This window comes from Astyanax mexicanus, chromosome 12 (genome assembly GCF_023375975.1).
Source record: "Astyanax mexicanus isolate ESR-SI-001 chromosome 12, AstMex3_surface, whole genome shotgun sequence".
NCBI classification, from domain to species: domain Eukaryota; kingdom Metazoa; phylum Chordata; class Actinopteri; order Characiformes; family Acestrorhamphidae; genus Astyanax; species Astyanax mexicanus.
Window position 1 is genome coordinate 37,467,064 of NC_064419.1, and position 26,297 is coordinate 37,493,360.

At 38.4% G+C, this 26,297-nt stretch overlaps 1 protein-coding gene across 2 annotated transcripts in view; it reads left to right on the plus strand.

Annotated features, from left to right (window-relative positions):
• ccser1 (coiled-coil serine-rich protein 1) overlaps positions 1-26,297 on the plus strand; it is a 162,481-nt gene that overhangs the window by 132,725 nt on the left and 3,459 nt on the right. The gene's annotated exons all lie outside the window — the stretch shown is intronic.

The following is a 26,297-nucleotide window of genomic DNA, read 5'->3' on the forward strand; positions in this document are numbered from 1 at the left end:
ATAGTGATTAGTAACATTTAGAGATTAGTAACAAGAGATTGACTCATCTAATACATATAATTATTTTTTCCCCAACCTTACATTTAGTCTTTTATTAACATCTAAATCTGCATTATTAAAGGCCTCAGTCTTAAGAAACAGAAACAAATTTGCTAAATCAGCTTTTTTATTAATTGGCACCACTATTTTATATAGGTGTGTGATTAGCTGATTGTGTACCTGAATGAAACTGGGAATGAAGTCATGATTTACAGTGTTAAGCTTTACTCTAGTAATAAAGTAGCTAGCTTCATTGAACTGCACCATATTCCATGACATTGGGGCTATTGAATAGCGGACAGTGGACGCTGCCCTATGTCTGGTACATTTGACCAAAAATATACTGATAATTAATGTGAGATACTTATTTACTGTAGCAATAGCAGCTAGACCTTGTCCGGTCTCAAGGTTACGCGTACAGGTTCAGGCGTCAATTTAATTTCTGTGGAAGCTGGAGCAACAAAAATAGCATTCATGGCTAAAGCCTACACGCTGCAATAGATGGAGAATTGTGATATGAACAACTGTCTATACAAAGTAAATTATTTTTTCAAACCATGGTTTGGTAAACTGTGATCCGTGATTATGTGTACCATTACTAGAGCTAGAGAATAAATCGATTTTACAGATTAATTTCTCTGCTGCTGTAGGGTCAGACCATGATATCAATGCATGGGTTGTAAACAACACCACACAAGTCACATCATAATAATAAAAAAATAGGTTTTAGCTTAGTTTAAATGTTTCCTAGCTTTCAAATGCTTTTATTTTCTGGCTTAATTGAAAGCAAAATAGAGGTTTTGAACCATTTCTTTGTCATTTGTAGTTCTCACAGCTTTAACCATTACACCCCAAGTGCACATTAATTTAATCAAGACAACAGATTCAAAGATTTGTAAAAGAGCCATTCCACACTGTACAATATTTATTTTTGTATACCTCAAAAAAAAAATCTAGAAAAATACAAGCATTTTACCTTTTTTAAAAAAAATAATATTGTATTGATTAATAACATTTTTGTAAGAAATTGACAACTAATATTTTTTTTTTCACAATCTTACATTCATTATTTTATCAACAGTTAAATTTGCATTATTAAAGGCTTTAGTCTCAAGCAAAAGCAAAATAGAGGTTTTGAACCATTTCTTTGTCATTTGTAGTTCTCACAGCTTTAACCATTTCACCCCAAGTGCACATTAGTTTAATCAAGACAACAGATTAAAAGATTTGTAAAGTTGACAGCATTATCTGGTATGAATAGTAAATAAATTCTCAGCCTTTATTCAGGTGTGACTGGACTGGAGTTTCTTTCTGTTTGCTGAAAGGGTCACCGTGACACAGTTTCCTTTTTTTGTTTGCAGTAACAACCTTCCCCGAGGTTCTGTAGAATCAGTTTTAGCATGGTTTCATTAAAGGTCGTCTGTTAAACACTTTTTTTTGTAGTCCCGTAACAACACCTAAATTGAAAATGTTTTTTTAAGGAAAACATCTGCTGTGAAAATAAATTGCTTTTTTTTTCCCCACATCTCTTATTAACTATTCAATTACAACAAGATATTTATAGCAGGCGAAAAATCAAGAACTCATTAGCTCAGAGTGACAAATGGGGGGAAAGAAACATGGAAGTTGATACGCGGTTCTTTACGTGACGATTTACGGACTACAATGCATTGATGATGGGTTTTTGGAGCATCTTAATTGAAAAGCGCTGCAATCGGCACATTCATCAAAAGGGAGATTTTAGGGTTGTTCATCTCTGAGAATAGGCTGGATTTAGAAATTAATTAGCGTTCCATTATCCTCTGGACTGCAGACTGCGGCATGAGCGTGACGAGGGGAGAGCACTGTTTGAGAGAGAGAAAGAGAAAAAGAACGAGAGAGAGAGAGATGAGATGGGAGTGAGTGAGAGGGAAGGAGGCAGGCCAGAGGCACAGTGGAGTGTGACAGAGGTCATGGCTCTTTTAGAGCTGTTTGGTTTTCCTGACCAGGCCAGGCCAGAGTTGCTGCATTCTGGAGCATTATATACCACAGTGACTCACAGGCCAGTTTTTCTACCAGTAATGTCCTGCACAGATACTGTAAACAGTAAACACAGGGTAGCGCCTTGTGCTTACAGATGTGGACAAAATGTATACCATTATTTCGTTAAAGAACAAAAGAACCTACTGAAGTAACTCAAAAATTATATATATTATGGGTTGCCATATCGTATCGTATGCGATAATATCGACAAAATTTTTGAATATCGTGAACGATATTATACCCTGAAATATCGTGCCATAACACTCACTTCTAATTATCAGGGTACTACTTTTTTGCTGTTTTAAGCAAAAGAAAAATTCACACTGTTCTCATTTCCTATTAAATATTTTCTAGATACAGATTATATCTGTCCAGTATCATTTATTTTACTTTAATCCTGGATATATGAAGATATTTGGAGTGCATTATTATTAGTATCATGACATTCTGGATCATTTACTTCTGCTACAAATCTGCTAAATTTCTTGTATCTTTCTAACATCTCAGTTAGGGATGTGCAATATCATATCGTTTTGTTTCAGTAGTGTATTTTTTTTTGTCATATCGCCAAGAGTATCGTTATTGCGATAATACCCTGAAATATCGTGATATTATTTTAGGGCCATATCGCCCACCCCTAGTATGTATAATAATAAATACAAATGTATTGGAATTGCAAGTTCAACTCCATGAAATAATGGTGCAACATGGAACAAATAGTACAATATAGACATAATTATTTCAACAATCTGTCCCTTATATTGTATCAGTTTCTTGATAAATTGACCAATAGAAATGATTCAACGTAATCTGAAATTAACTCATTTTACATTGACTTCCATTGAAACTTACAAAGGTTTTAACTTTGCTCTGTTTTGGAGATACTTGTTTTTTATTGGACAACGACAATATACAGCATGGTTTTTGTCAATCTCTGTGTGTTGAGTGTGTGTAAGTTTGTGTGTGTACCACAAAGACATACAGGCCAGTTTTTCTTCCAGTAATGTCCTGCACAGATACAGTAAACAGTAAACACAGGGTAGCGCCTTGTGCTTACACATGTGGACAAAATTGATGACACTCCTCTGTTAAAAAGCAAAAAATGTGTTAAAACAAGCTAAGTATCTCCAAAGCAGAGATAAAACCTTCTTAACGTTCAGTGGAAATCAATATATAATATGAGTTCATTTTAGGTAATCTGGGAAAATTTTTATGGTCCATTTATAAAGAAATTGTTTCAATATAAAAGACAGATTATTTAGATTGTGTTGTAAACTAAAAATGTACAAAAATTGAGAAACTTGAACAAATTTTCATTGGAAACGATATTTATTGGTCTCTACCTCAGTAACTGCTGTGCTCATGTATGACCTACATGTCATAGAATGTTAAATATCTGTGCACCTTATCCTCACCACATACACTGATAAAGGACTAGAAGATGATTAACACAAAAAAGTGAGCATGGGAAACAAATAAACTATATATGCACAGAATATTCTGCATCTAAAATAATTTGGTTTGCTTTTAGCACACAGGTGTTTGTCCGAATAAATTAAAAGATTGAATGCTTTGTACAGAACAAACAGTTACCAAAAAAAAAAACAAGATAAAAGGACAATTAGGCAATTAAATTATTATATAGTGAAAAAAAGTAGTTGTTACAGATGTCAACTGCTACACCTTGATTACACTCTTCCCAGTTCAACACACACTAACATGCTACTACTATGTTTCTTAGTGCTGTTTTAAGAATCGTCAACCAAATAAATCCGACTATCCACGGTAAGTAGGTGTGCTTTTTCCGTCGACAAATAGGGATAAGGAGAGATATGTAAAAAAAAATAAAAAATCAGCAACTATCATTAGAGCTAGACGACATGCCGAAAATGTTTTCATTTCAGGTGATACAATAGAAATCTGACATTGTTATAAACATAGAATAAACGCCATCGCCTGTGATGTACACTACACAAACTTTTAGAGCTGGGGGATTTAATAAAACTTTATATCAGAATGTTTATTTCAGTATTTTAACACACACAAAATTCATTAGAAGTTAAAATACTCTTTGATGCATATTAGAGTGAGTTTTATAAAACGAAATTGCTGCACCTTACTCAAGTAAACAGAATGTTTGATATCTTTGATATGCTCATGTAAGCAAGCTATTGTGGATATGATCACAATATGAAACATATCATCATGTTGCCCAGTTCTGACTCTACAACTCAAGAGTGTGTTGTGTTTACCTGATAAAAATGACTGTTGGTTAATGTCTAACCTGCCTAATCATTGGTTATTTGGGAGACCATTATGGACGCGTCCTGAAAACAAGGGTCGCTGAAAAGAGACTGAAAACTGTTAATATATTAAGTGGAAATGGCAGACCATAGAGTTCCCTTGACGTTGTATGTTAGATTTTTAAGCAGTGCGATTCAATATGCTGAATTTAGTATTAACGGCATTTGCCTGCTGGCGTTGGTCCACTGTGTTATGTGTAAGTCTAAAGTCAGTGCTGTGTTTTCCCACAAAATCTTACAGCACTTCAGGCTTCCCTCTGCTGACAACTTTTATGGAGATTTTCCAGCAGGACTTGGCACACTGCCCACACTGCCAGAAGTACCTCTTATATAATATTCCAATTTTCTGAGTCACTGATTTATGTGTTTTCATTGGCTGTAAGCCATAATCATCAACAATAAAAGAAACGGTTAAAATAGATCATGTATCATTTTTGTAGTACATCTATATAATATGTAAGTTTTGAACTGAATTACTGAAATAAAGTAACTTTTTTCAATGATATTCTATATATATATATATAAAAAGAAAGACAACATACAAGTTGTTCTTAACCCAACTCGTACATATTTAAACCGAGAGCTGTTCTATCAATCCTAAGCAGCATTCCAGGGCATCACATGTGACCTTCAATGCAAATATTAATTGATTTTACTACACTTGTAACCTTTCCATCAACGTATTGCATATTTTTTTCTTTGGTTTTATACTCAGGAGTGCTTTTACATGAATACATTTAGACTCTGGAAATAATTCAGTCTTTAATAATAGAAAATTGATATACACTCTCCGAACAGTTTATTACGAAGACCTGTACATCTACACGTTCATGCTACTCAGCCAATCATGTGTCAGCAGTGCAGAAAATCATGCAGATATGGGTCAGCTGCCTCAGGTAATGTTCACATCAACCATCAGAACGTGTGTTAAAAATGTGATCTCGTGTGATTTTGGCACAGCATGACTATTAATGACTATTAATGACTAAAGGGCTGGATTGAGTATTTCTAGAACTGCTGATCTGAGTTTTGTATATGAAAAAAGTCAGTCTCTAGAGTTCACTTACAATAGTGTAGTAAAATTTTGAGGCTGCTGTGGACTAGAGCTCACCAACACTCGTGCTTGAAGTGGGCCAGTAATCACCAGTACACATTTCTGTTACATTTCGAGTTGCTCAGAACCTGCCAATACATGAAACTTTATCAGATGTCTGGGATTTCACAGGATTTAAACACTTCTGTCTACCTCCTGCCTTTTGGCCATCACTATTGGTCTGTATGTACATGTGTCTACAATGTAATCATAGCAGAACCGGTTCTCAAAACAAGGATACAATACATGTTCTCAGTTTCAATGGTTTAATTGAGTTTAGTCGCTTATTAATACAAATCTATTCTTTCTAATTCACACGAAATGGGAGAGAACCAAACTCAGAGGCAGAACCAATCAGAATCTCTATTTTTTTGGGGGGTGGGATAATAGAAAGTCAAACTTGGAAGCAGGGCCAGTCAGAATCTTTTGTTTCACATGAGCTGGGACAATAGTGAGCCAAAATCAGTGGCAGAACCAATCAGAATCTCAGTTTTATTTGGGGGCGGAACAAAAGAAAGTCAATCTCAGAAGCAGGACCAATGGGAATATTTGTTTTATCTGGTGGTGGGAGAACAGAATGTCAAGCCCAGAAGCAGAACCAATAGGAATCTCTATTTTATCTGGGGGTGGGACAACAGAATGTCAACCTCAGAAGCAGAACCAATCAGAATATTTGTTTTATCTGGTGGTGGGACAACAGAACGTCAAGCCCAGAAGCAGAACCAATAGGAATCTCTATTTTTTCTGGGGTGGGGCAACCGACAGTCAACCCTCAGATGCAGAACCAATCAGAATATCTGTTTTATCTGGGGGTGTTACAACAGAAAGTCAACCTCAGAAGCAGAACCAATCAGAATCTTTATTTTATCTGGGGTGGGACAACAAAAAGTCGAACTCAGAAGCAGGATGAACCAGAATCTCTATTTTAGCAGGGGGCGGGACAGAGGCAGAACTCAAAATCCGAGGCAGAACCAACCAGAATCTCTATTTTATCTGGGAATAAGACAACAGTAAGTCAACTTTTGAGACATGACCAATAAGAATCTACTTTATCTGGGAGGCAGAACAGCAGAGTGTAAAATCCGATACCATCATAATCTTTGTTATCTAGGGGCGGAACAATAGAAAGTCATCCTCCGAAGCAGAACAAATTAAAATCTTTAATAAAACAATACAGTGTCGAAATTAGAGGTAGGACCAATCAGAATCTCTCTTTTATCTGGAGGCAGGACAACAGAGAGTTAGACTCAGGAGGTAGGACCAACATGCGTCATGTCAGTGTAATACACTTGTTCTCAGGTGCAGGAAGTGTTTCACACTGTGTGGACTCTTCTAAATGTCAGTTACAGTGTGTGTAGGTATGATGGGTGGGTGGGAGTACTGGCACATTTTCCCCCACCACAAGCACTGCCAAACCAGTTCAGTTAAAACATGATGCAATCATATCAACATGAATAAGAATAATATCAAGAACATCAAAGAAACATTTCTGTCATATTATAGAATCCGTGCTATTAAGAATTAATGCTGTTTTGAGAGCAACAGAAGGTCCTACCCAGAATTAGTTTAATTTGTTTTTCTAATAAATTGCTCTGTGAGTGTGTAATAGACTCCAGTCCAGCATTATGCTTAAAAAGCAACGTTTAAAAATATGAATGGCACCAAAAGTCAATGCTAATGTTTAAGCTAATCAAATAAATTCAAAGAGGGACAGAAAGAGAAAGAGAAAATATTCGATTGCTTTAGAATACACAACAGAGTTATCGAAAATGAGAAATGATCAGACTGATGTAGTGTGCACGGTGTGCTTGTGGACAGTTATCTCAAGGGATAATGTACAATAATAATGGATTATAAATCTGCACAGCACGGAAAAGAACACAAGATTATATAACGAAACAAATTGCTTCTTTATAATCAAGTCAAGTTCTTTTAGCTTATTTCTTCCATTCCTATATTGCTCATTAAGAGCAAATTACAGATATATAGAGAAGTTAAATCAACATATATGTGGGTTTTATTATTTCATTATGTTATTTAGTGTCCTGGAGCACAGTGTCTGCAGAAATGAGTTTGTCTGGCCGGAGCTATTGAGGATTGCGGTTATTGCGAGAATATTACAGCCTCTTTTCAGTTGGAAGGTAAACCGAGTGAAGGAACACAGTAAATATATTTGGTAAATAGAGATGTTTGGTGCAGCGAGATTCAATATGATGCGTTCTGTGTCTACAGGTACTAAGATATTGGTTAAGCTTCTCAGCAAATAGAGCACTTAAAAAATGTGTGAGGTGTAATCCAGTGTTTTACCTGTAAATATGAATATATGTTTCAATCGATTAAAGTCAAGTACTGCCAATAGTATAGGACTCCCTGGAGCAGTTAAACATGAACTTATAGACATTATGCTTAGTGCCAGGCGATGGTTAAAGTATAAAGAGTATAAAGTCCGCTTATGGAGCTCCATCCAGTACTTTTGGGATGATTTTTGGGAGTTGATGAAATGAAATAAGCATTTCTATTGGTCTATACATACTGACACAATGTAAAGGACAACTGCCAGATTCAAATTATCAAAAAAAAAGAGGGAAAACTGCTATGCTGTGTTGTAAATTCAGCGTCAGGGCCAACTACACATATGTGAAATGTGATATAATGAGATTTCAGTATGCATTTGTTCAGCATTCAGGTTTTACATTGTTTTATTTTTTAAGGTATTTTAGGAATTTAATAGTGACAATAAAAGGTCTAGAGCTGGTTTTAAGTCTTGACATTCCATGTGGTACTCTTAATAAACCTTAATGAAGTTAATTGCATAGAGTACAAGAGCAAGGTGGAGAGGGGGGTGGGCAGTGTTTCAAAATGAGCATTTTTGACTGCCATTAGAACTAGGTCCCACATTTATGGTTATTAATTATGTGGCTGCTAATATACAGCTCTGGAAAAATATTTTCTTAGATTTTTTCCAAATTGAAAACCTCTGGAATATAATCAAGAGGAAGATGGATGATCACAAGCAATCAAACCAAACTGAACTGCTTGAATTTTGCACCAGGAGTGGTAAAAAAGTTATCCAAAAGCAGTGTGTAAGAATGGTGGAGGAGAACATGCCAAGATGCATGAAAACTGTGATTAAAAACCAGGGTTATTCCACCAAATATTGATTTTTTTTTACTCTTAAAACTTTATGAATATGAACTTGTTTTCTTTACATTATTTAAGGTCTGAAAGCTCTTCATCTTTTTTGTTATTTCAGCCATTTCTCATTTTCTGCTAATAAATGCTCTAAATGACAATATTTTTATTTAGAATTTAGAAGAAATGTTGTCTGTATTTTATAGAATAAAACAGCAAAGTTAATTTTACTCAAACTTGTACCTACACTATAAATAGCAAAATCAGAGAAACTGATTCAGAAACTTATGTTTTTTTTGTTTGTTTGTTTTTTAAATCCAGAGCTGTGTGTAGTAGGATGAATTTGCAGTCTGAAGCGTAAATGCCTGTATTTTCAGCTGAAATTCAGTCAAATTAAATTCAAAGAAAATTTTCAGTGTACAGATGGATGATGACCAAAACATGCAGTGAAAAATTGGAAAAACATTTTTTATATTAATGTATTATTTAACTTTTCTATCTACTTGACATTGAACCATCTCTTTATCTTTATTTTCTCATTTGTCCTGTGCTTGTTAATGGCTTCAATTTTGCTGCTCCTTTTAAGCCATGCTTCTCACATGTATAGTTTATAGTTAATTAGTAAATGCTCCTATGCTGCAATTTGTGTGATTAGCCTGTAGCTTAGTAAATTGGCCATTCGTTTTAGACATGTACAACAAATAGACTGTAGTGATTGCATCCTGGCACATTTTGTGGTTGTGGTGTCCTCCTCAGAGCTTTGATATCTCTTTGAAAATAGTTCATCCAAATCATCTTTAATTGATTAATCTTGTTGTAGAGTTACAGTCAGCAGTAAACTGCCATGTGGAGCTTCCCACAGTCGACTTCCCTACTGAGGCACGTTAACTAACACCCAGTCCTGCTGACTGTTGCCTCTGTGTGTGTTTGTGTTGGTGCCGGCATGAGGCCATGCACATTCCTGGCCTAGCCCAGTGTCCTAGGATGAGGTTGCATATCCATAAATTTTTGCAGCACGTGGGAAAGGCAAGCCCAGGGACGCGCTCTTCTTTCGCTGCGCCCTCCTCCAGCACCAGTGGACAGATTCAGGACGCCACTGGTTCATAAGTCAAATCAAAGTAGGGCAGGTGCAGCGAGCACCCAGCTTCCTATTCCAAATCCACAGTTACTGAGGCATCAGAGCGGGTGTGAGTGCGAGTTTGAGGTCCATAAGTGTTTGGAAAGTGGAACAATTTCTGTAGTTTTGCATTTTTATTTGTATCTTGATGGATCTAAAATGAAGCAATGAAGAAATTAGATTTGCAGCTTGAATTTAAATGGTTTAAATGGCAAAAATGTTGCATCAAATATTTTCAGGAATTAGGCAGTGATTTACACAGCCCAAACTATTTTAAAAATGCAAAAGTAAATGTACAATTTACTGATAATAAATTTTGTGTCTAGCTGTGACCTTTGCCCTAGTTATAGGGATAAGGGTGGGGTGGATGAGGTGGGCAGATGAGACTAGAAAAGATCTGGTCCTTTCTTCAAGATTCATTCTGGTAAAACCAATATTAACTTGAGTATGAAGAATAAAAAATGAAACGTTCATAATACAAAGCAAAACCACGTGATCTGTTAAACATGGTGGAGGTAGTGTACCAGAATGGGCATGTTTGACTGCTGACACTGATTAAATCAGTGTCACTGATGGCCACAGATCTTTGGTTTATAAATTATGGCTAGGATAAATTCTAGTAAATTCTAAGTAGGATGCATTTGCAATCTGAAGCGTAAATGCCTAATTGTCATCTGAAATTCAGTTAAATGTTGCGAAACCTGGCTAAATCTGTAGGAAACATATCGCTGTATAGATGGATAAATGCAAAACTTGCAGTGAAAGCAACCCTAAAGTTTCTAAAAGCAAATAAATATTTTTTTTCTAAATTGCAGAGTCAGTCAACTGACCTTAGACTAATTGAGTATGCTATTCACTTACTGAATTCAGGAAGACTCACAATTAAGAAGCAGCTAAGAGCTAAAGGGCAGCTGCAGGAAAGAATCACAACAGAGTAAACTTAGCATTTCGTGAAGTCCAGGCAAGTAATGGCTTCAGGCAGTCATTACTTTTACTTCTGTGAATTGGAGTGACTATATGGGGGGAAAAATGAATGAAAATGTAAAATTTGATAAGCTAATCAGTAAAATAAAAAGGGAAAGTACCAAAATTAAAAACAATCAAGCAACCAACATAGAGCGAGAGAGGCAAAAACTGGAGGAAATAACCAAAACTACACAACAGGGTAATTTGGTAGTACTTTGCAAAGAAGAAAATAAAGAAATAACGTGTAACTGGCATATTTATATACAAACAGAAGCAATGGACAACATGTGACACCATGAGCAGGAGGATTATGGGAAATGCAGTTCAAAAAGTTGACAGAAGCCGCAGGAGACTATACTCATCATGCACTAATCAGATCTTCATTGTGTCATTCATAAATATGTATGCTATATTTGTATGTATAGTATACACACATACAGTACACACATCATACTGGTCTTAGAAAGATGCATAGTTAAGGTTCCTTTTTTTTTTTTTTTAAGGAATACTTTATCCTCCTAACACTCATTGAGCTTCAGTGTGTGAGTGCTGGGATGGCAAGCAAATTGGCATTTAGCATTCTTTTGCCACTCGCGTGTACATTTGAATTTTTCATCTTGTGGATGCTGAGAAGACCCCCGGCCCTCCGAATCTGATCTAACACAATTTACTCCGGCATTATTGAAAAAAAAAAGCAACAACATGAATATTAATGCAAGATTCCCTTGCAATCTGCACATTCTGAATAGCCTTGAGGCATGTAGTAGGAATATTTTGCCGACAAATATGGAAAGTGAATATTCAGTGGTAACATAAAATCTGATAAGCATAAATTGTCTTTTTCTTTTTTTCTTTTTTTTCTTTTTTACGGGATGAGGCAGACCACCCACGCAGTTTCATATTAAGAGCAGTGGAGACAAATACGCAGATTTCAGTATTTCCACCAGAACTCGGGCTCATCACGAGCATGGTGTGAAATCATCTTCCTTATCCACAGACAAGTCCGGAATCAGGCGGGTAGGAGGGAACTGATTTGTTGCATGTAGTTTCCCATAACGTCACTACCCCAGGTGCTTAGCGACTTACGTCTCGCTGCTTCTCTCTCTCTCTCTGTCGCTTTCTCCCTTTCTGTTTCCGCTTCTGGAACTGCAGCCCCCTCCCACCCATTCTCACCCTCCCCTCAGGCCTGTCACTAGCTACAATAGTGGTTATTAATGAGGGCTGTGTGGGGGGGAATGGATTGACGTGTGCAGTAGAAGCAGGCCAGCGGCAGAAACCCTGGCTGGCAAGCCCCAAGGTGAGGTAGACATGAGCCAGGCGTCCAGAGGGCCAGCCTCGCCTTCACTCAAACCATCACCCAGCGCCCGGTGACATGTGATGGCTCTGCTCAGGAGATCCGTGAAGGACACAATGTTCTGTTCATTCTTCCTGCGCATTTCCCATTCTCTCTGTAGTGGCCAACACGCAGTGAATGAGAAGTTGAATCAGAAGCCACTTTCCTCACACAGTCCCTCAGTCTGAGTTTATTATGAATAAAAAAGAATGAATAACGCGAATAACGTGAACCTCACCAAAGATATAACTCACATGGGCTTTGTTTAGCCCATTTATTCTGTGCTATTGTGGTTATGTGTAATGATGTACTTGACAAAAATGATTGAAAACTCGAAATTCGATTCAATGGTTGATTTGCAAGCCTAGATCTATTTCGATTTCCATTTGATGTGCCTATTCCAAAACAAGACACTTCACAGAGAGAGAGAAAGTGAGAAGGAGAGCAACAGAAAAAGAAAGAGTTGAATCAGCTGCACAGGTAATGACCTGTATATAGAAACTTCTAGAGGCCACATATTCACTGCATCTCCAAGCACAGAGGGTAGTGCTGGGCGATTATGGCCTTCTTTTACAAAAAATCAGACTTTCGATTATAATCAATCATTTTCCCCTTTATAAAAATCAAACTACAGATAACGATGAAGTGGTTCAAAACTAGGTTTACCTGTTTATCTGTTCTGTATGTAAAATCGTGACTACTCCATTTTGAAAATCGCATTAAAACTGTAATTCTAATTAATCTAATTAATTGTAAAAAATCGCCCAGCACTAACAGAGGGTAACCATTCTGCTGGCATTTTCACAAGGATGTGATTCAGCACAAAACACTTTCAAAACAGGCAATACTTCGCAAAAATCAAAAAGAACAAAACCGAAGCAGTATTCATACAAACGTAAGTCATTAAAAATGCAAGATGAACGCGATCGGTACTCAGAATCGGGATAAATAAACTAGATTAGCATTGTTTGATTTGGAAGTGTGACTGACATCATGAGCAGTTGAGTTATGGGAAGTGTAGTTTGAGGAACAGAAGCAATAGGAGACTACACTAAATACTGGCACTGGCACTATTTTACAAATGACATTATTTGGTTTCAACACAGGGATAAATAAACCCAGAGTGAGTACAAAAAATATATGATCACCAGGTTGCCTACATCCGTGTCCAAGGCCAAGTGTTTCTCATCCGGAATATCCTAAAAATACCATTCACAGGACGTCCCTCAGCACTGTAACCATTCATAAATATAAAAGTTAGTGTTTGGAATGAATTGAGAGACACGTTAACCCTGTCACTGCAGGTTACACACTGGGCCTAGGGCTCCAGTAGCAAATGCCTGAGAAGCTGAGTGTCTCCTGAGGATGCACTGGTGTGAAAAATGAGTTGCTGTAATGTAGGCAAGCCCTCCAGCGCTCCAATGGAAACAGATCAGGGCTGGCGTAAACCGGCGGAGCTTCCGACGGAGCTGCCTTTGCCGTGTCTTGTGTATACACGGCTCCAGTAGTAGGGAAATGCTGCACACAGCTGCAATTTTTATCCCACGTCTAAAGCCATGAGTCACTCCCCCTAAAAAAAAGACAAAAAAAAAAGAAAATAAAGAGAGGGAAATAGCATTTGGGAGAAACTTTAAAAATGTAGGTTAATGAAACAGAGACTTTGAACAGTTGCTGTTTTTTGTGTGTCTATGAAATGTTTAATAATTCAAACTGGAATTGCCTCATTAAAAAATAATTGCAGGAATTGCCTCGGCAAATCTCGATTTTGCGAGAAAAGTTAATCTGGATTGGGCTGTCCTGCGCCGATGCCCGCTCCTCCGAAATTGCCCTGCCGCCTCCGCAGTGTTGACTCAGTAAACGACCGCGGCTCCAGCTGTTGACTTTAGCCCCGGCTCCGCGGCTACGTGCTGGTGGGACATCTGAGGCGAGGCCCCGCTCCAGCCGTCTCGCAGCACGCCACACTCCTGGCTGTTAGGACATGTGTCCTCGTGTACTTTCACACCTGACATGAAAGTCTGGAGCCGGAGCGCACGAGACGCGGTCATCACATCGATTTGGTAGGAAGCCCTCAACCAAGCGCTGTAATAACAGCCGTGAGAGGGTGACAGCTCACTTTTCCGCAGGCTGACACCACAGCAAATGGATGCAAGCGCTGGAGATACACAAACAGCGCAGCCTGAGGGCTCTTAGGCCTTTGGCTCCGTGATTCACTGTATACCTCCGTGCCGCCGCTGGCCCAAATGGAGTGCAAATTATGCAGTATGCCAGGCCGCTGGTGACGGGGTGTGCGGTTTCAAAAGCCATCCAGCATCCAGCAGTTCGGGCTATTTCAGTCCATAGCACTTTCAGCGCAGGCAAAGCTGTTTGCTATTGCTTTTCCCGTTTATGAAAAGCAGAATTACACTTAATGATGGAGAATGCCTCTGCAGCTAGGACCTGACACACGTTTGTTACGTAGATTTTGACTCATGCTTGTAATTCCAGTATCTGACAAAAACATGCAAAGCATACAATGCTAGTATGTTTTGTCAGCTTTATTTTGATTAAAATAAACCCTGGTGCGATTGCTCTGTTAATGCAGTTCATTAGAAAAAGTGTGAACTCTGGTGCACTTTAAACAAGCAGACTGAGACCACCAGAGCAGTGCAACAGTGCAAAATAAAAGCTTCAGAATTAACCAAATGTAGGACGTGTTTTTATTTTACTTTTTTTTATTTGAGCTGAGGATGGAGGCCGCAAAAATCAAAAGGGGTTTAGTGTCCCTTTAAGAACCCCCAGCCGCAGCATCCTAACCACAGCACAGACTCCCTCAGTGTCCCCTTTTAGACAAAAATATGATCACCCTAGTTTTTCTGATGATGACTTAATTATATATTATATATTAGTCTTAATTAGTCTAATAAATAAAAGTTTTGGAAGCCTATAAAAAGTATATGGCTTATTAATCGTGTTCACTGTTCATATGTTCATATGTAGGAACATTAAATGTGAATATCTGCAAACATTCTGGGCAGGTCAAGGAACATTACAGTCTGGTGGACATATTCCTTGAAAATCTGTGCTGTATGTAGGTGTGCATTACCATAAGAGGCTACAGGATGTCCTGCACATATCTCTGAGCTGTTAGTGTCACTATTATCACTATTGGGTGGTGGATTTGTTGCAAAAAAGATGATGCGGTTAATGTCTGTAGCAGACACACCTTGCACCTCTCAAGCATACTCAATGCACCTCTAGCTATAGCACCGGAATTAAAGTGGACCCCTGCGTCTCCTCAATGTCCTCTATTAAATAAAAATGCAATTACATATTTGATAAATATGGCATAAATAGGTATCAGTCTTAATTGGTATATACGTAAGGCTTTGGCTTGCAATATACACAGTAAACGACTAATATAATTCATATTTGCTTTGTGTGTGTGTGAGAACACTCAACACCATCACACACACACACGTATACATACGTACACACTTGTGTGAGTGCAGCTGACAGTCCTTAAACCAGCCCCAGCTTTATGATGACACCCAGGCAGCTGCAACGTGCTCATCAGCCTGCGAAGACATCTGCCACAACGGCTGATAGAAACTCAATTTATGGGTGCCTTTTTCTTCATCTCTTCCTCTTTTTCCTTTTGATATATATTTCCTTTATTGTTTATCCAGGTCCTGTGCTGTCAGAGAGAACAAGACAAGCACTGTAAAGAATCTTATCTCCCCCAAAGCTGACAGCTGTTTGAGGGAAGGCAATAGGAGAAAGGGCTTTGAAGTTCACTCCACAACTCGGCATATCAAATCCGAGCTCCATCAAGCATCGTCATCGAGCAACATGCCCTGACTTCGCTCAGCTGAAGCTTCCCGTATACGGCAATCTTCCTTTTCAGACTTCTTTCTGCCCTCATCTTCACTCTTTCCATTTTCCAAGTACACACTTCTTCTCACGTCTTTATTAGTACACTTACAGTTTCTTCCCATTCCTCTTAGGTGCATCATTTTGGGTATCAGTAAGTGATTACAATATTATAGTAAAAGAATGTTTTTTCCAAAAACAGGAAGTGTTGATGTGTGTGGGCGAGCAGTATCCTGCTAAAATATGCCAGTTGATGGAGCGCCGAGTGGTCCTGCGGTCTATAGCACTGCCACTATGATCGGGAGATCGCTGGTTCAAATCCCGGTCATGCAGCTTGCCATCAGCTGCCGGAGCCCTGTGAGAGCACAATTGGCCTTGCTCTCTCTGGGTGGGTAGATGGCACTCTCTCTCCTCATCACTCCAAAGGGTGATATCGATCAGCACAAGGCGTCTGTGAGCTGATGTATCGGAATCCAGACACTTCGCTTTCCTTCAAGCTCGTCAATGTTGCAAAAAAGAGGTGGTGGCTGACTTCACATGTCACATGGAGAAGGCATGTGTCTTCACCCTCCTTTACCCTGAACACAAGCCCTCCATTGTCAAACTTGACCGTCATCAGATCCCAAACAAAACCTAGTGCATTATTTTTGTCAATCCTGAGTGTAGATTGACTGTAGTGCTGTAAATATGCCTAAATTCTCTCACTCGTCAGAGACCCAAGTTAATTTCATGCCATAACAACACAGCTTAGAACCCAATACCCTGAGAGGAGCTGGCTGTCAGACATCTGACTGACACTCAAAATTGTTTTGGTGTGACGTGCAAATAGCGGCAAGCGATTTTCAAAGTGCTGCTGCGGTAAGAGCAAACAAAATGCTATGTGTCAGCAAACACACAAGGATGTCTCAGTTAAAAGCAGAATGCTAAAAGCTAAACAGAATACTTCACAAACTTTTCTTTCCACCTGTCTACTGTATTTTGCTCCAAAAGGCACAGTCATGGCAAATAGAGTGGGAAACTAGTTGCAAAGGTCCCGTAATGTAGTTATACAATAGATGGGTGCTTTCACACATTACTTGTTTGGTTCGGACCTTCAGACTTTTTAAGTTTGGTCCAAACCAAAATACAACACCACAATTCGGTTTAATCAAATGAGATGGCCTTGGTCTGAATCTACTGAACCATATTCTAGTTAATTTGCAGTGTGAAACCACAGTTTCAGATAGTTTGAACTTTCGGACGGATTGCAGAAAGTTGAAGCAGGTAATCATCAAACAATAGAAGAAGAAAAAGAACCAGTGTTGTGCTGAAATCAGGCTCCTCAGTATGGCTGCTACAAATATGCTTGCAAGTCATGTATCTACTCTAACTGTTAAACTTATTCTGCTACGTGACATAGCTGCACTCAGTGGGGTTAGATTTGGGCAGGGAGACAGATTTGGGCACGACACCCTTACATTCGGGGCAACTCCCTTAGATTGTTGTTATCTGACACCTCTATAAACCAATCAATGTAAAGCTTTTTATAGTTCTTGCTAAACTGCAAGGTGAAACTAAAACTAACCAGACCAAATGGATACAGCATTATAAACACATAAACCTTATTTCAGACTTTTCACAATTAATAAATCTGTAAATACTGCATCCTACACTGGGGTTAAGAAGCTCATTGACAGATACACAAGAATATATTATACAGTACTGTGGAAAAGTCATTTATTCCATTTTTTTATTTATTTAAAAAAACGAAAAGCCCATTTAACAGAAAGAAAATTACATAGAAAGTATTTAGTGTCCCTCTGTAACAGAATAGAACACATTATTATCCGTAGAGTCATGTTGCAAAAGCTCTTTGGCGTTTGATTGATATGAGAATGAGTATTGCCTTGCCTGTTGTTGTTTGAAGTTTTGAAAGTTCCCCCGCCTTTGTCAACTAGCAGACATAACAGAGAATTTCTTGATGCGACAGCACATCAAACAAGGATGAACCTCAGGAAAAAAAAAGGAAAATTGAACAAAGAAATCCAAACATTTGTAATGCTAATATAAAAGACAGTCATGGAGTTTTCATTTATTTATTCTATCTTATTTGTAATATTTATTCATTTTTTGCTTATTGAATGTGAAAGTTTTAGCAGGAAGCAAAAGTGATTAGCTGGAGAACCTTAATGGTGTCTCACCCGAGTTGGGTTGTTCTGAGTTTGACTTTTGCTAAGCCACGAGTTTAGTAACAAATCAGGGATTTGAAGGGCAGGATGTTCCGTTGTATATTCATTTTAAGTGCTTTAGGTGCTGTTTATATGATGGCAGTGTTGGTGATCTAGTAGTATTGCACAGTTGTTTAGTTTTTACTTACTTTCTTTTCAATTAGTAAGTTGTCATGGAAACCAATTCGATTTATGGTTTTCATAAAATAATTGCACAAATTTTCCCCATTGGAATAAATGGGGAGCTCAAGCTCAGTGTGCGCATGGAATGCCTTCTGTCTATTGCTCCTCTATACTGTGACTAAATGGAGGAGCTGCTGGATAAAACAGCAAAACCTTAGGAAGCACCTAGGCAGCAACTTAACAACACCTTAACAATCACTTGGTAAACCATAGCAACTTCATATCACCCACTTAGCAATGACCTAGGATTCCATAGTAACCATGTATGCAAGATTTTTTGGACACTGCTCTATTAGCCATAGCTTAGCCAATTTTTTTTTAAACTTTAGTATTTAGCTGAAACTTTTTGGTCTTTAGCATTTAGCCAAAGGTTGTTGAACTTTAGCTTTTAGCCAGAAGTTTTTGGACACTGCTATATCAGACAAAGGTATTAGCATTCCACCATTATGGCCAAAACTTTTTGGACTTTAGCCAAAAAGCAACCACTCAAAGCAAAGCAAATCAACCACTCATTCCACTTTTCAGATATAAACAGCTTAGCAACAATTTTAACCTTTCAATGTTTCTAGCTCACTTTTCCAAGCCAGTTATTACCTTTCTATTGTTATTGTTATTATTGACCCTATTTACTGGTCACTTCATGCACCCACCAAGTTGCTTTTACCACCAGTTGTTAAACAGACAATACAAATCCAATTTGTGACACATCTAGATTGTATCCAGATACTTTTTAATAGTGTGGAGAGCCACGATCTACATGTAGTTTAGATCTATTTTTTTTTTGCAACTTAGATCTAAACTACATTTTGAGCTGGTTTGAAATGTGATTTCAATCAGATTTGAACAGATGTAAATTAGTCTGAAATCTCTGAATGGTCAAATTAGATTAGTGTGTGTTTGTATCACACACACACCAGGACAATCAACCTACTAACTTAAATTCAGAGTGAAGAAAGTGTGGGGGTCCAAAAAAAATAGCCAATGGCTCGACACCACATCAATCCAGTCTGATCACTTGCAGTCTTACAGTGTGCACAGTCATCTCAACAGATCTGATTTTAGAAACAAATCTGATTTGCCTGCTGTTTGAACATAACTAGATGCCCAAGACAATCAAAACTCGAGTAATAATTGTCCTACAATGAGTAAATTAGCATTTTCCATCCCACAAAGCAATCAGATTTTAGTCTAATTTAGTCTAATTAGTCTCAAATTCAATTCAGATACTAGTCACATGAAGTATCCAGATGTAAACAGGTAATTGACTTTCATCTGTGATTTCTAAGAATTTTTCATTTTAGTGGGTTTAGACTAAAAGTTTAGACTGGAAATGAATAATTGGTCTTTTTACACAGCACTGAATCATAAACAACCTTTCAGACAAAACTTCCATGTCCATATAATCCCTCAAACATCTCACTCACCACACTTCAACCACCAACCCCCCCCTGTAGTGTCACGAACTGCGGCACAGCGCCAGGCGCAAGCACATTTCGCCTGTAAGCCCATTAAAGCTAGGCTGTTTAGAGGCACTGTATTCATTAGAGCTGAAAATAAAAATACAGGCCATCATCTGTTGTGTCATTCAGCGGTTGTAATGTTTGAAAATGTTCATGATTTTTCCATTAGATACACTAATCAGGCATATTACCATTACACCACTGACACAAAGGGAAGTGGATAACATTGATTATCTTTTAACAGTGGAATCTGCCAAAAGATTGGATATTGAAGGCCATTAGCAAATGCATTTTCAGAGCATCTCCAAAAACATCAGGCAGGTCTTGTGGGGTGTTTCTATATGCAGTGGTCAGTATCATCCAAAAAATGGGCTTCAAGGAAGGGGAACTGGTGAACCAGTGACAGGGTCATAAGGAGCACAAGGCTCATTGATACACTTAGGGTCTGATGCCACACAAGAGCTACAGATACAAAAGGGCACAAAAAAGTGTACCTCTGCTCGATTGATCCACCCCATTTCAGATATACCATTTCAGGAAAGCCCCCCAAAACAAATGTATCAAGTCATTTTGATCCGCACTCATTTACTTGTTGTTTTCTATTAATCTGTCTTTACTCTCTTTCACTCCTATTCATTTTTGCAATTACCAAATCCCAATCTTCTATTTGTTTAACAGTCACCAAGCTGCAAAGTACTGAAGCAATCTAATCCACAGCCACACTGACCTGCACACACCTGTTTGTCGTTTTTCATACCTCTTTACTCCAATTCACTTCCATTTATTTTTTTAAGTATTTTCACAAACGCCCAAGCCGTAGAGTTTCTGTTTTCTGACAGCCATCAAACTTCATTAACTGTCTCAGGACAGGTTCCCAAGATCTAATCATCATTCATAATTACTCGCACTCCTCTGTTTGTTTGTTTTTTATCCCCTGTTCCACCCATTCTGCTGTGCAACCGTTCATCTTTTCTTCTTTAGGAAATAACCTTTACTGGTTATTATTATCATCATTGTTTAAAAACTAAAACTATTCTCAATACTATACCACATGGTGCTGTCTGTGTAAACATAAATAATTGGATTTTCATTCAGCAGATATAAATCAGAGGGATATAAATAAAAATGGGTTTCAGTTCTGACCCAAAAAACCACATCTGACCCATTTCTGGGCACTTAAAAAGCACTTAAATGATAGATTTGGCCCAGATTCGGGCCACATTAATGTTTATATAAGTGTCTACATTGGTCTACATTGGTGATTCGAGACCAGAGTGTGATTTTAATGTTATGGCTAATCAGTGTATGCTTCACATGATCGAAGATCTTCTGGAACGCTTTAGGAGGGAGACCTTTAGGATGTACCCAGTAAAAAGAGTCTGAGAAAGACTCCTGTGTCTGACTAATCTAGGCTACAGTAATTTAGGGGGCTGGCTGTGTAAAGGTTACACTAATTGGAGATATCGCTGTCTCTCTTTTATAAAGGTAAAAGAAGGTATTTATTTCTCTTTTGTACGTAAGCCATCATTTAAGGGATCTCAGTATCTCAGTAGCTTTGATTTGAAAGGGCACAGAAATTACGTACGCCCGTTACTAAGGTGATCCAGAGACTCTGCTTGGTTTGACTGTTTCCTGTGTGTTACATATTGTAACAAAAAACTCTTTTGTGGCTCTTCACATTAGAAAAACATGAAAAAGCTAAAAATAAATAAATAAATAAAAAAAACATTTGAAATTCAAGAAATGGATTGGAAAGAGTAATGGCACCCAAATGCAAAATTTGGTAGGATGCCCTTTGGAAATAAGTTATTTTTTTACACATTTTTTTATTTTTATAACATTTTATCACCAATTTATAAGGCCAATTACCCAACCCACTCATCAGGACTCCCCCTATCACTAGTGATACCCCAACACCAGGAGGGTGAAGACTAGCACATGCCTCCTCCGACACGTGAAGTCAGTCACCACCTCTTTTGCAACTATTGCTGAGTAGCATCACAGCACGCTTGGAGGAAAGTGTAGCGACTACATCAGCTCACAGAATCCTAGTGCTGATTGACATCACCTTTAGAGTGATGAGGGGAAAGAGCGTCATCTACCCACCCAGAGAGAGCAAGGCCTCGGAGCCGAGTTTCTTACACTTTTGAAACTTTGACTTTGTTTTTCTTCTCCATCCACTTTCAGGGAGGTTAGTTTTAGTGCTAAATAATGCAGCAGTACACTTGGGACACTGTGCGTACCTCCCATTAATAACAATGTCTGTGACAGTCCTGAGACGAGTAATGAAATAATGATGCTAATGTTTATTGTGTCTCTGTTAAATATCATTCATGAAGCAGATTGTCAACAAGGTAACTATCACAACTGACTTCACCACTAACATCTTTTTTTTAAGCAGATTCAGACAATATTCAGTAAATACTAGCATTTAACGAGTTTGACTGCTATTTTTGACTAAGCATTCGACAAATAAACTTTGCACTTGATTTGAAAGGTTTGCAACTAACAAGTCTAAACTCTGCATGTGTAGCAGAGAACAAACACCACAACAATTTCCCCTTGTGCCCAGTGACAGGTTGGCCAGACCAGTGGAAAGCAGCCATTGCTCAGCTTTTGCGGCTGTGGGGTCTTCGAGCACTCCGGGCCCTCTCTCTCTCTCTCTCTCTTTCTGTTTTTCTCTCTCTGTATCTGGCAGCTTCTGTTTATCATCGCGAGCCGGGGCCGCTTTCCTCAGCTTTAGACGGCTGGCGCTACAGGAGCTGCAGGCGGAGGGCTTGAACACGAGCCTGCTTCTGCCTCTGACATTTGCGAGACAGTGACAAAAGATAGCAGTCTAGTGTGCTCCAAACTGCAGCTAATGACTTTCTTTCCCTCTTGTCTCAATAAAAAACTCCAATGAAGGAACATTTATCATTTAATGCGCCAAGCTCATCCGGGAGGGCTGGGGAAAATAGCTCGCTTGGCATTGAAAGCGTTGCTGTTGTCTAAAGACGACAATGGGCTGTTGTCACTTTTTTTTCTTGATTTTTTTTTAAAATAGTGCTTGCAAAAGAAAAGCACCTTTCAGTATCTATTGTGCATCGTTCTAGGGTTGGGAGTGAAAGAGAAGAAAACATAAGTCAAGTACATTTCCGTTGACAAGACATCTTTAATCTACACCCATCGTCAAAGAAACAGTTGCAAAAATAGTTGAATCCAGAAGGAAGTGTCAGATTGCAATGCTATTCAGAAGGAAGATTAAAGTTAGATAAAAGTGTAGACTTATATGGGCAGCCCTTGGTCATATTTATTAATCTGCACATACAGAAGTAGTGTGTCGCGATGCTCTTTGCTACCTAACACCCTGTCAACAATCTATTTTCATGCCTCGCACTTTCGCCGTTAAAATAGCTGTTAAAAGAGTTTAGGAATAAATCTACATTGATGGTGGTCTGAAAGTAAGGTGTGTTCAAATACATTTCTAGCATGTTGCTATTTTGGTGGCAGAAAACACAGGTGCACCACTGACTGAGTAAAATCAGGACAACAGTCAATCGTCAGAATCCATTCCTATATGTGCACCATGCGAGCTGTGTATGACCCCGCTCGTTAAACACACACACACACGGACGCACTGCAGAGCACAATCCCGACTATTAACTCAACAATAAACAGAATAAAGAATAAAATAATATTGCAGTTCCCTTAAATAAGCGTCTGGCGCACCTTCACAGCTTAAACACTTAGGTCAGTATCCTCTGCTAAGACACACAAAGTGCCGTGCTGTTAAGATCCTAGTGTGCCAAAGTGAAAGCTCACCTGCCTCTTAAAGGGAATGACAAGTGACACACTGATTGGTTTATTTCATGTTACGCCCTAAACACACCCATGATTAATTAAGATTTTTTTTGGCACCCTCACGATACCAAAGACATACAGACACACCCTAAATCTATCTGCACGATCCACATTTGACTGGTGCGCTATCTATAGCTTGCTAAAATATCTATCAATATCTTTTTTTTTTTTTTGCTTTTTTTTTGATAGAATATTACAAATGCTGAACATCTCTTAATGCATTAGGCCTGTTCAATAATGCAGATGGACTATTGGCCATTTTTGACAATAGACTTAATCTGAAAACTGTGTGCGGTGTGCTCTTATTGTAGTTCTGTAGTGTGTTTGTGTGTTGCATTTTGTAGGCGTGTGTGTGTGTGTGTATAGGTGCTTTAGTGTGTGGCAAACAAGCATACTATTTCTTCCTGCCTACTGGGTATAATCAGCCAGAGGGGCTTTTAGCAGGAGCGTGCCATTAGCGCCAAACTGGTTTCTTCACAGGCTAATAAAGACCCAAATGGATTGGATCCGTTAAATTACTCTGATTTACTCCAGTCCCCTGTTTTCGCACAGTGTGACTCGTGCAGGTGTAAAGGTGTGTGTGTGTGTGTATGAGAGAGAGAGTGTGTGTGTGCTTGTGTGTTTGTGTGTGTGGTGTATATCTGGCCTACTTCCAAAATCAAGCACAAAACTGCTGCCTCGCTCTTGTCACCCACTTTGATGCCTTTATGTCGGTGTGTGTGAGAAGCTGAATGCCGCAGAGTGTGCACTTCAGAGGACACCAACTTTGTAAATCTTGATCTTCAGTCCACGTCCACACTTTCATGTCCTGTGTGAGTTGATACCGTGACCCATACAACCTTTCCTTTTGCAAGATTTATTTGCTCTTTTTTTTGCACACTTCTCTCCAAAGCACCTGCATCATTTCAGCTTGAACAGTATTTTTAAACTTTTTTTTCTCTCTCAAACCACAGTAGTAGAACAGCGTTACTGTCATCGCAGTGTTTTTCTCTATTGTGGTTTTTGGATATAAAGATTTTTCAAATTGATGTTTAATTTCCTGATTTCTCTTAATATTAAACTCCTTAATTACAGCAAATTTTAGACTCATTTGCCCTTTTTCTGCACTAAAACTGAGCACGCTCTCCGCTTTTAGACTCTTTGGCCCGTTTTCTGCGCTAGAAATGCGCACCCTCTCTGCTTTTAGACTCTTTGGCCCGTTTTCTGCGCTAGAAATGCGCACCCTCTCTGCTTTTAGACTCTTTGGCTGTTTTTTTGCGCTAGAAATGCGCACCCTCTCCGCTTTTAGACTCTTTGGCCGCTTTTTTCCGCTAGAAATGCGCACCCTCTCCGCTTTTAGACTCTTTGGCCGTTTTTTTTTTTGCGCTAGAAACGCGCACCCTCTCCGCTTTTAGACTCTTTGGCCCGTTTTTTTTGCGCTAGAAACGCGCACTCTCTCCGCTTTTGGACTCTTTGGCCTGTTTTTCTGAGCTATAAATACGCACCTTCTCCGCTTTTAGACTCTTTGGCCTGTTTTTCTGCGCTAGAAATGCGCACCCTCTCCGCTTTTAGACTCTTTGGCCCGTTTTTTTTTGTGCTAGAAACGCGCACTCTCTCTGCTTTTAGACTCTTTGCCCCGTTTTTTGCGCTACAACTTCACTCTCGCCGCTTTTAGACTCTTTGGCCCGTTTCTGACACCTAGCGTTCAAACTTTGAATCTCACATTATAAAAACCTGCTTAACAGCGGGACAACTTTCATTCTATTTCTAAAATACGCGGGGCGTAGTTTGGACACCCCTGAACTAGATAGTTGTAAATCAAAATTACATTAGCTTTGCTATGGTGCCATAGTACAGACTGGAACTGCATTGTCTTCAGAATAGCTCAACTCGACTTTATCCCCTTGTTACTTGCTGTTTATCACTAAATTGTAGGTTTAAATCTAGTACTTTAATATAAAATGACTGGTCAATTGCTAATGTAAACTTTGAAGAGTTTAAAGGTTTGCTTCATCTGTTTTATTGATATTTATAAGGTGTGTATGGATATGTTAATATTCACAGAAACAAAAAAAAAAGAAAAATAAAAAACAGGAAATTATCGTAAGCATATCATATTATCATATTTGTTTGTAAGGTTACGTTTGGTATGTATGCAGATAAATACAAAACTGACTAAGAACTTGTTAAAGAGTTAAATAAACAGCAAATAAATAGTACTGTGCATAAAGCAGCGTTTTTCAGTCATAAAGATGGCGACAAAGCTTATATGAATATATCTACTCCAATGTGTGCAGTATACTGAAAGTGAGGTGTGTTAAGGTAAATTACTGGTGTATTGCTATCTTGGCAATAAAAAACACAGGTGTGCCATAATAAACAGAATAGAAAATTGAACACCTTCATAGCGTGAACAAGCAGTTCAGTTTCCTCTGCTAAGAAGCACAGAAGTGCTGTGCCCTTTAAATAGCAACGGGCCAAAGTCAAAGCACACCTGGCTCTTAAAGGGAATAGCAAGTGACACTGATTGGTTTATTTCACGCTGTGCTAAAAACACATCTGACTGCTTACCTATGGATTGCTAAAATAGGGCCCTTCATCTTTACTCCTGATCCCTTCTAACCTGCAGGTTATTTTTTTTTTGCATGTGTTCCCTGCTTCAACATACATGGTTATAATAATATTTTTTTTTTTAAATATCTGGACAGTAAAAGTAAAATGACAAGAATATACTGTATTGTGTGATTTTACGAAAGCATCAGTGGAATATATTT